The following is an 8,529-nucleotide window of genomic DNA, read 5'->3' as shown; positions in this document are numbered from 1 at the left end:
TTCCTACTAAAGTAGGAAACAAGTATACTATTTATTTGGCCTCCTTAAGCCTAAACATCAGTGTTTAAATAGATTGAGATTCCACGGGCTGGGGTTGTGGCTCAGTCGTGGAGCACTTGCCTAGCACGTGTGAGGCACTGGGTTCGATTCTCAGAACCGCATATAAATAAATGAATAAAAATAAAAGTCCATCAACAACTAAAAAGATATATCAGAAAATAATTTTAAAAATATTGAGTTTCCAAATGGAGAGATTTTTTTCATGCCATAATATTTCTGATCTTTTTTTTTTTAAAAAAAAAAAACTGGAAGATTGGGCAACTCTGAGCCTTTGTTTCTAACTAGTGATAATGGCTGGAGCTGAGATGTAGTTTCCCTTCTGGAAGGGGCACATGTTATCCAACTCATCACTGCCCTAGCTATTCCCTTTTGTTTTTCTGATGCTTCCACTGAAAGTCCACTGACATTTAGCAACATGTGGTGAGAGTGTTGTAGTATACTGAGTAACATCCCCTTCCCCAAAGATATTTGCATTCTAATTCTTGGAACCTGTGAATATGTTCATTTCAAAAGGAATTTTGCATAAGTATTAAAGACTTTGGGGTGGAATAAAACCCTGAGTTGTGGCCAACGTAATCACAAGATTAGTAATAAGGAAAAGATGGAGGCCGGAGGCACAGAATCACATAAGCAATCAGAAGTTGGAGAAGAGAGAAAGCTGAAGATGCTATAGAGCTGGCTTTGAAGATGTAGGAACAAATGATCCACCAAGGAATGCAAGTAGTTTCTAGAAGTGAGAAAAGGCAGGAAAAAGGATTCTTAGAGCTTCCAGAAGGAATGTGACCCTGTCCACACCTTGATTTTAGTTCACTAAACCATTCTGGACTTCAGACCTCCAGAACTGTAAACGAATAAACTTGTGTGCTCCAAGTTTAAACAGCAAAGGAGACTAATCCAAAAGCAAAGAAAGTCAAACAGTCTTATACCCATATCTCTATTACAAGAAGAAAAGGTAGATCAAGATGGCTACATATTTCAATAATGTGAGAGGGCATTTATTTGTGGATGAGTAGTAGACATCGTTGTTTACCCAGCACCCAATACTCATCTCACCTTTCATTAAAAGTACCCTGATTTTTGTTGAAATATTCAACCTTCTCATATGTCTGATGTACCTTCAGGAAAACTAACCCTTCTCTGATCTAATTGTAATTCTATCCTTGCTAGGATGAATCATTTAGGAGCTCAAATTTAAGAGAGTCAATATATAGAATTTTCCAGATAATGAAATTGACATTACTGGGTATGTGACCTAAATTTGACCAAGTTGTCAAATTCCCTGACAGGAACAGGGGGAACTTTGAAAGAATTTTTCCATATGCTCTGATCTTTTAAGAATCATAGAGTTGGGGTTGTTGCCCATGTTTTGCTTCATACATGGAACATACATCCAATACCTATGGTACTGCAAATGTCTGTACAAAGTCTCAGCTTTATCTGAAACCCTTTGAAATGATTTTGGGAAGAGACATTCTTCATGAAGCAATGAGGGGCCATTTCTAGCTAAGCCTAGATTGTTGATATACTGTACATATCCACGGATGACAGAGAGACTTGAAATGGGACCACAGAGAGAACTAAGGTGTATACTGGACAAGGTGACCTAGAATCTTCTGGATCATTGAGGTTAATGCATATTGATGATGGCCATCTAAATCTTCTAAGGAATGAATGCTTAGGATCCTTGCTTAGAAATTTCCTTAAGTGTGTAAACCCAACTTTACAAAATTACTTGACACTGGACCTATAATCCTCTTCAGTTAAAAATATAGTTCTACCTTCTTAAACAAATTAACCTTGGATAGTTTTGAGCACATGGGGTAAATATTTCAATTAATCTCCCAAACTTTGGCTTTGGTATGTACCAAAAGAATGACCTAATTCCACTGGACATGGTGGTACTCACCTGTAATCCCAGCAGCTCAGGAGGCTGAGGCAGGAGGATCACAAGTTCAAAGCCAGCCTTGGCAACTTAGCAAGACCCTAAGTGACTTAGCGAGACCCTGTCTCAAAATAAAATATGAAAAGAAGGGCTGGTGGAGGTTTCAAGATGGCAGCCTAGAGGGTGGCTGCATTTCATGTTGCTCCAGGACTCAGGATTCAAAAGAGGAGATATTGAGACACTTGGGACCAACTCAAAGCAGCCGGGTGACTCTCACCCGTTGGGAAGGCGTCCTGGATGGGACGGTGGTCCCGGAACGCAGGAAACTTTGTGAAGTAGAGCTGCCGGCGAGACGCCCCTCCCCCCGCTGGAGCAGTGAACTCGGACAACTGGGAGCGCCGTAAAGGAGGCCGCTCGGCACAGCGCTGGGACTCGGAGCAACCACTGGGGCTCCGGAGGCTGCCCAGGGGAGGAGTGGCGAGGAGAGCTGTGTGGACTCAGAACACCGGGGCCTGCCCTGAGGAGGAGGAGGAGGAGCGTGGCCGCTTGGATTCGGAGTGACTGCACCAGAGCTACAGGCGGTTGCCAGAGGAGGGGCTGCGTGGCGAGCTGTTTGGACTCAGAACGACTGCTTCTGAACACCGGGGCCTGCCCTGAGGACAAGGAGGAGGAAGAGGAGCGCGGCTGCTTGGATTCGGAGAGACTGCACCAGAGCTACAGGCGGTTGCCAGAGGAGGGGCTGCGTGGCAAGCTGTTTGGACTCAGACCACTTCTGAACACCGGGGCCTGCCCGGAGGAGTAGGAGGAGGAGGAGGAGGAGGAGCACAGCGGGGCGTTTGGACTCGCAGTGACTGCATTGGAGCTCCAGGCGGCTGCTCAGAAGAGAAGGCGAGTGGAGAGTTGTTTGGACTTAAAGTGACAGCTCCTGAACACAGGGGGGCTGCGTGGAGGAAAAGCGTGGTGGGCCGCTTGGTCTTGAGTGGCCGCACCAGAGCTCCGGGCGGTTGCCCAGAGGACCCGTGCAGCGGGTCACGTGGATTCAGAGCCACTCAGAGCGACCGCTCCTGAACACCCGGGGGGTTATCTGGAGAAGGAGGAGGAACGGGGAGGGTCACTTAGACTCAGAGTGATTGATTGCCCAGGGCTACGGGTGGTTGGTGGGAGGTGGAAGCACGCAGTGAGTTTCTTGGACTCCTAGTGAATACTGGGCGGCTGTCTGGAGGAAGAGGCGTGTGCTGGGTCTCTGGGACTCAGAGCGATTGTACGGGGCCCCAGGTGGCTGCTCAGAGGAGGGGCCGCATAGCCAGGCGATTAGGTGCAGAGCAGGGTCCCAGGATCTAGGAGGCTTCTTGGTGGAAGAGCCACACAGAGACAGGCTTAGGGCGGAGCGAAGGTTCCAGGCCTGCGGGCAGATTCTCTGAGGAGGGGCAGCCTAATGAGATTCATCTGCGAAGGGTGAGACTCCCAGGCCCAGGAGGTAGGGCCGGGCCCCTGGGAACTTTGCAGAGGAAGGCAGCCCAGCCCAGGCGGTAGCTGTAAATTGAGGGGAACCTCTAGGAGGGAACTGACCAGCGAGACCTCCCCACCGGGTGAGTCTTCCCTGCCGGGTGAGGTTTCCTCACAAGGACGGTAAAACCAGAGACTCAGGCCCAAACAGGCCTTGCCTCAGCCCGCAGCCTAGATCCCCGTTGGATGACCATTGGTCAACAAGTGGAGGCACCTCTGCCCACTAGCAGGGATTATACCCCACCTGAAGGCCACCACTCCTAGAGAGGCAGCTTCCTTGTGGAGCACCGCATTATCAACTTCCTCCAAGACTTCAGCCTACTGAAGGCTAAGGGGGGATATATATAGAAATCTTCAGGGACATTGTAAGTCAATAGAGGAAATCTGCAATATCTCAGCGGTCCACTGATACCTGAACAATATGAGAAAACAAGGAAAGAAAATGCTGCAAACAAATCTAGATGTTACATCAATAAAACCCAATGACAGCATGGCAGAAGAAATGACAGAAAAGGAGTTCAGAATGTACATAATTAAAATGATCAGAGAAGCAAACGATGAGATGAAAGAGCAAATGCATGCACTGAATGATGAGATGAAAGAGCAAATGCAAGCATTGAATGATCACACCAATCGACAGTTAAAAGAGCAAATACAGGAAGCAAAAGATCATTTCAATAAAGAGTTAGAGATATTGAAAAAAAACCAAACAGAAATCCTTGACATGAAGGAAACAATAAACCAAATTAAGAACTCCATAGAAAGCATATCCAATAGGATAGAACACCTGGAAGACAGAACCTCAGACATTGAAGACAAAATATTTAACCTTGAAAACAAAGTGGACCAAACAGAGAAGATGGTAAGAAATCATGAACAGAATCTACAAGAACTATGGGATATCATGAAAAGGCCAAATTTAAGAATTATTGGGATTGAGGAAGGCCTAGAGAAATAAGCCAAAGGAATGAACAATTTATTCAATGAAATAATATCAGAAAATTTCCCAAATCTGAAGAATGAAATGGAAAATCAAGTTCAAGAGGCTTATAGGACTCCAAATACACAAAATTACAACAGACCCACACCAAGGCACATTATAATGAAAATACCTAACATACAAAATAAAGACAGAATTTTAAAGGCTGTGAGAGAAAAGAACCAAATTACATTCAGGGGGAAACCAATACGGATATCAGCAGATTTTTCAATCCAGACCCTAAAAGCTAGAAGGGCCTGGAATAACATTTTTCAAGCCCTGAAAGAAAATGGATGCCAACCAAGAATCTTATACCCAGCAAAACTTACCTTCAAATTTGACGATGAAATAACATCCTTCCATGATAAACAAAAGCTAAAAGAATTTACAAAAAGAAAGCCAGCATTACAGAACATTCTCAGCAAAATATTCCATGAGGAAGAGATGAAAAACAAAGAAGCAAATCAGCAAAGGGAGGAATTATTCTAAAGGAATTGTCAAATAAAGGAGGAAACAAGTTGTGTCAAACAAATAAATAAATAAAATTTAAAAAATGAACCAAATGACCGGGAAACCAAATCATATCTCTATAATAACCCTGAATGTTAATGGCCTGAATTCATCAATCAAAAGACATAGACTGGCAGATTGGATTAAAAAGAAAGATCCAACAATTTGTTGCCTGCAAGAGACTCACCTCATAGAAAAAGATACCCATAGACTAAAGGTGAAAGGATGGGGAAAAACATACCATGCACATGGAATCAGCAAAAAAGCTGGAGTATCCATCCTCATTTCCGATAATGTGGACTTCAAGCCAAAGTTAGTCAGAAGGGATAAAGAAGGTCATTTCATACTGCTTAAGGGAAGCATAAATCAGCAAGATATAACAATCATAAACATCTATGCCCCAAACAGTGGCTCATCCATGTATGTCAAACAAATCCTTCTCAATTTCAGAAATCAAATAGACCATAACACAATAATACTAGGTGATTTTAACACGCCTCTCTCACCACTGGACAGATCTTCCAGACAAAAACTGAACAAAGAAACCATAGATCTCAATAACACAATCAATAATTTAGACTTAACGGACATTTATAGAATATACCATCCAACCAAGAGTGAATACACTTTCTTCTCAGCAGCACATGGATCCTTCTCTAAAATAGACCATATATTATGCCACAAAGCTAATGTTAGCAAATACAAGAAGATAGAGACACTACCATGTATTCTATCAGATCATAATGGATTGAAGTTAGAAATAAATGAAAGAGTAAAACACAGAAACTATTCCAACACCTGGAGATTAAAGAATATGCTATTATATGATGAATGGATAACAGAAGATATTAGGAAGGAAATTAAAAAATTCTTAGAGGGGGCTGGGGAGATAGCTCAGCTGGTAGAGTGCTTGGCTCACAAGCACAAGGCCCTGAGTTCGATCCCCAGTACCACAAAAAAAAAAAAAAAAAAAAAAAAAATTCTTAGAGGTAAATGAGAACAAAGAAACATCATATCAAAATCTCTGGGACACTATGAAAGCAGTACTTAGAGGGAAATTTATTTCATGGAGCACATTTAATAAAAGAAGTAAAACTCAACAAATAAACGACCTAACACTACAGCTCAAAGCCCTAGAAAAAGAAGAACAGAACAGCACCAAAAGTAGTAGAAGACAGGAAATAGTTAAAAATCAGAGCTGAAATCAATGAAATTGAAACAAAAGAAACAACACAAAAAATTGACAAAATAAATAGTTGGTTCTTCAAAAAAATAAACAAAATTGATAAACCTTTAGCCACACTAACAAAGAGAAGACGAGAGAAAACCCAAATCACTAGAATTCGGAATGAACAAGGAAATATCACAACAGACAGGATTGAAATACAAAACATAATTAGAAGCTATTTTGAAAATCTATACTCCAACAAAAGAGAAAATTTCGAAGACATCAACAGGTTTCTAGAGACATATGAATTGCCTAAACTGAACGAGGAGGACATAAACAATTTAAATAGACCAATTTCAAGTACTGAAATAGAAGAAGTCATCAAAAGCCTACCAACAAAGAAAAGTCCGGGACCAGATGGGTTCTTAGCTGAGTTCTACAAAACCTTTAAAGAAGAGCTCATTCCAATACTTCTCAAAGTATTCCATAAAATAGAAGAGGAGGGAACCCTCCCAAACTCATTCTATGAAGCCAATATCACACTGATACCTAAACCAGACAGAGACTCATCAAGGAAAGAAAATTTCAGACCAATATCCTTAATGAACATTGACGCAAAAATTCTCAACAAAATTTTAGCAAATCGCATACAAAAACATATTAAAAAGATAGTGCACCATGATCAAGTGGGTTTCATCCCAGGGATGCAAGGTTGGTTCAACATCAGGAAATCAATAAACGTAATTCACCATATTAATAGACTTAAAGTCAAGAATCATATGATTATTTCAATAGATGCAGAAAAATCATTTGATAAAATACAGCACCCCTTCATGCTCAAAACACTAGAAAAAATAGGGATAGTGGAAACATTCCTTAACATTGTAAAGGCCATTTATGCTAAGCCCATGGCTAATATCATTCTAAATGGCAAAAAACTGAAAGCATTCCCCCTAAAAACTGGAACAAGGCAGGGATGCCCTCTTTCACCACTTCTATTCAACATGGTTCTTGAGACTCTGGCCAGAGCAATTAGACAAACCAAAGAAATTAAAGGGATACGAATTGGAAAAGAAGAACTCAAACTATCCCTTTTCGCTGATGACATGATTATATATTTAGAGGAACCTGGAAATTCCACCAGAAAACTCTTAGAACTCATAAGTGAATTCAGTAAAGTAGCAGGTTACAAGATCAATGCCCATAAATCCAACACATTTTTATACATAAGTCATGAATCTTCAGAAAGAGAAATTAGGAAAACTACCCCATTCACAATAGCCTCGAAAAAAATAAAATTCTTGGGAATCAATCTCACAAAAGAGGTGAAATACCTCTACAATGAGAACTATACAACACTAAAGAAAGAAATTAAAGAACACCTTAGAAGATGGAAAGATCTTCCATGTTCTTGGATAGGAAGAATTAATATTGTCAAAATGGCCATACTACCTAAAGTGCTATACAAATTCAATGCAATTCCAATTAAAATCCCAATGACGTACCTTACAGAAATAGAGCAAGCAATTATGAAATTCATCTGGAAGAATAAGAAACCAAGAATAGCTAAAGGAATCCTTAGCAGGAAGAGTGAAACAGGGGGTATTGCAATACCAGATCTTCAACTCTACTACAAAGCAATAGTAACAAAAACGGCATGGTATTGGTACCAAAATAGAAAGGTAGATCAATGGTACAGAATAGAGGACACGGACACAAACCCAAATCAATACAATTTTCTCATACTAGACAAAGGTGCCAAAAATATGCAATGGAGAAAAGATAGCCTCTTCAACAAATGGTGCTGGGAGAATTGGAAATCCATATGCAACAGAATGAAACTAAACCCATATCTCTCACCATGCACGAAACTAAACTCCAAATGGATTAAGGACCTCGGAATCAGACCAGAGACCCTGCAGATTATAGAAGAAAAAGTAGGTCCAAATCTTCACCTTGTTGGTCTAGGATCAGACTTCCTTAACAGGACTCCCATAGCACAAGAAATAAAAGCTAGAATCAACCCCTGGGATAGATTCAAACTAAAAAGCTTTCTCTCAGCAAAGGAAACTATCAGCAATGCGAAGAAAGAGCCTACAGAGTGGGAGAATATCTTTGCCAATCATACTTCAGATAGAGCACTAATCTCCAGAATCTATAAAGAACTCAAAAAACTCTACTCCAAGAATTCAAATAATCCAGTCGACAAATGGGCTAAGGAAATGAATAGACACTTCACAGAAGAAGATCTACAAGCAATCAACAAACATATGGAAAAATGTTCAACATCTCTAGTAATAAGAGAAATGCAAATCAAAACCACCCTAAGGTTCCATCTCACCCCAATTAGAATGGCGATTATCAAGAATACGAGCAACAACAGGTGTTGGCCAGGATGTGGGGAGAAAGGTACACTCATACATT

This window comes from Sciurus vulgaris (genome assembly GCF_902686455.1).
Source record: "Sciurus vulgaris genome assembly, chromosome: X".
Classification (NCBI taxonomy): Eukaryota; Metazoa; Chordata; class Mammalia; order Rodentia; family Sciuridae; genus Sciurus; species Sciurus vulgaris.
This window is presented reverse-complemented; position numbering follows the sequence as displayed.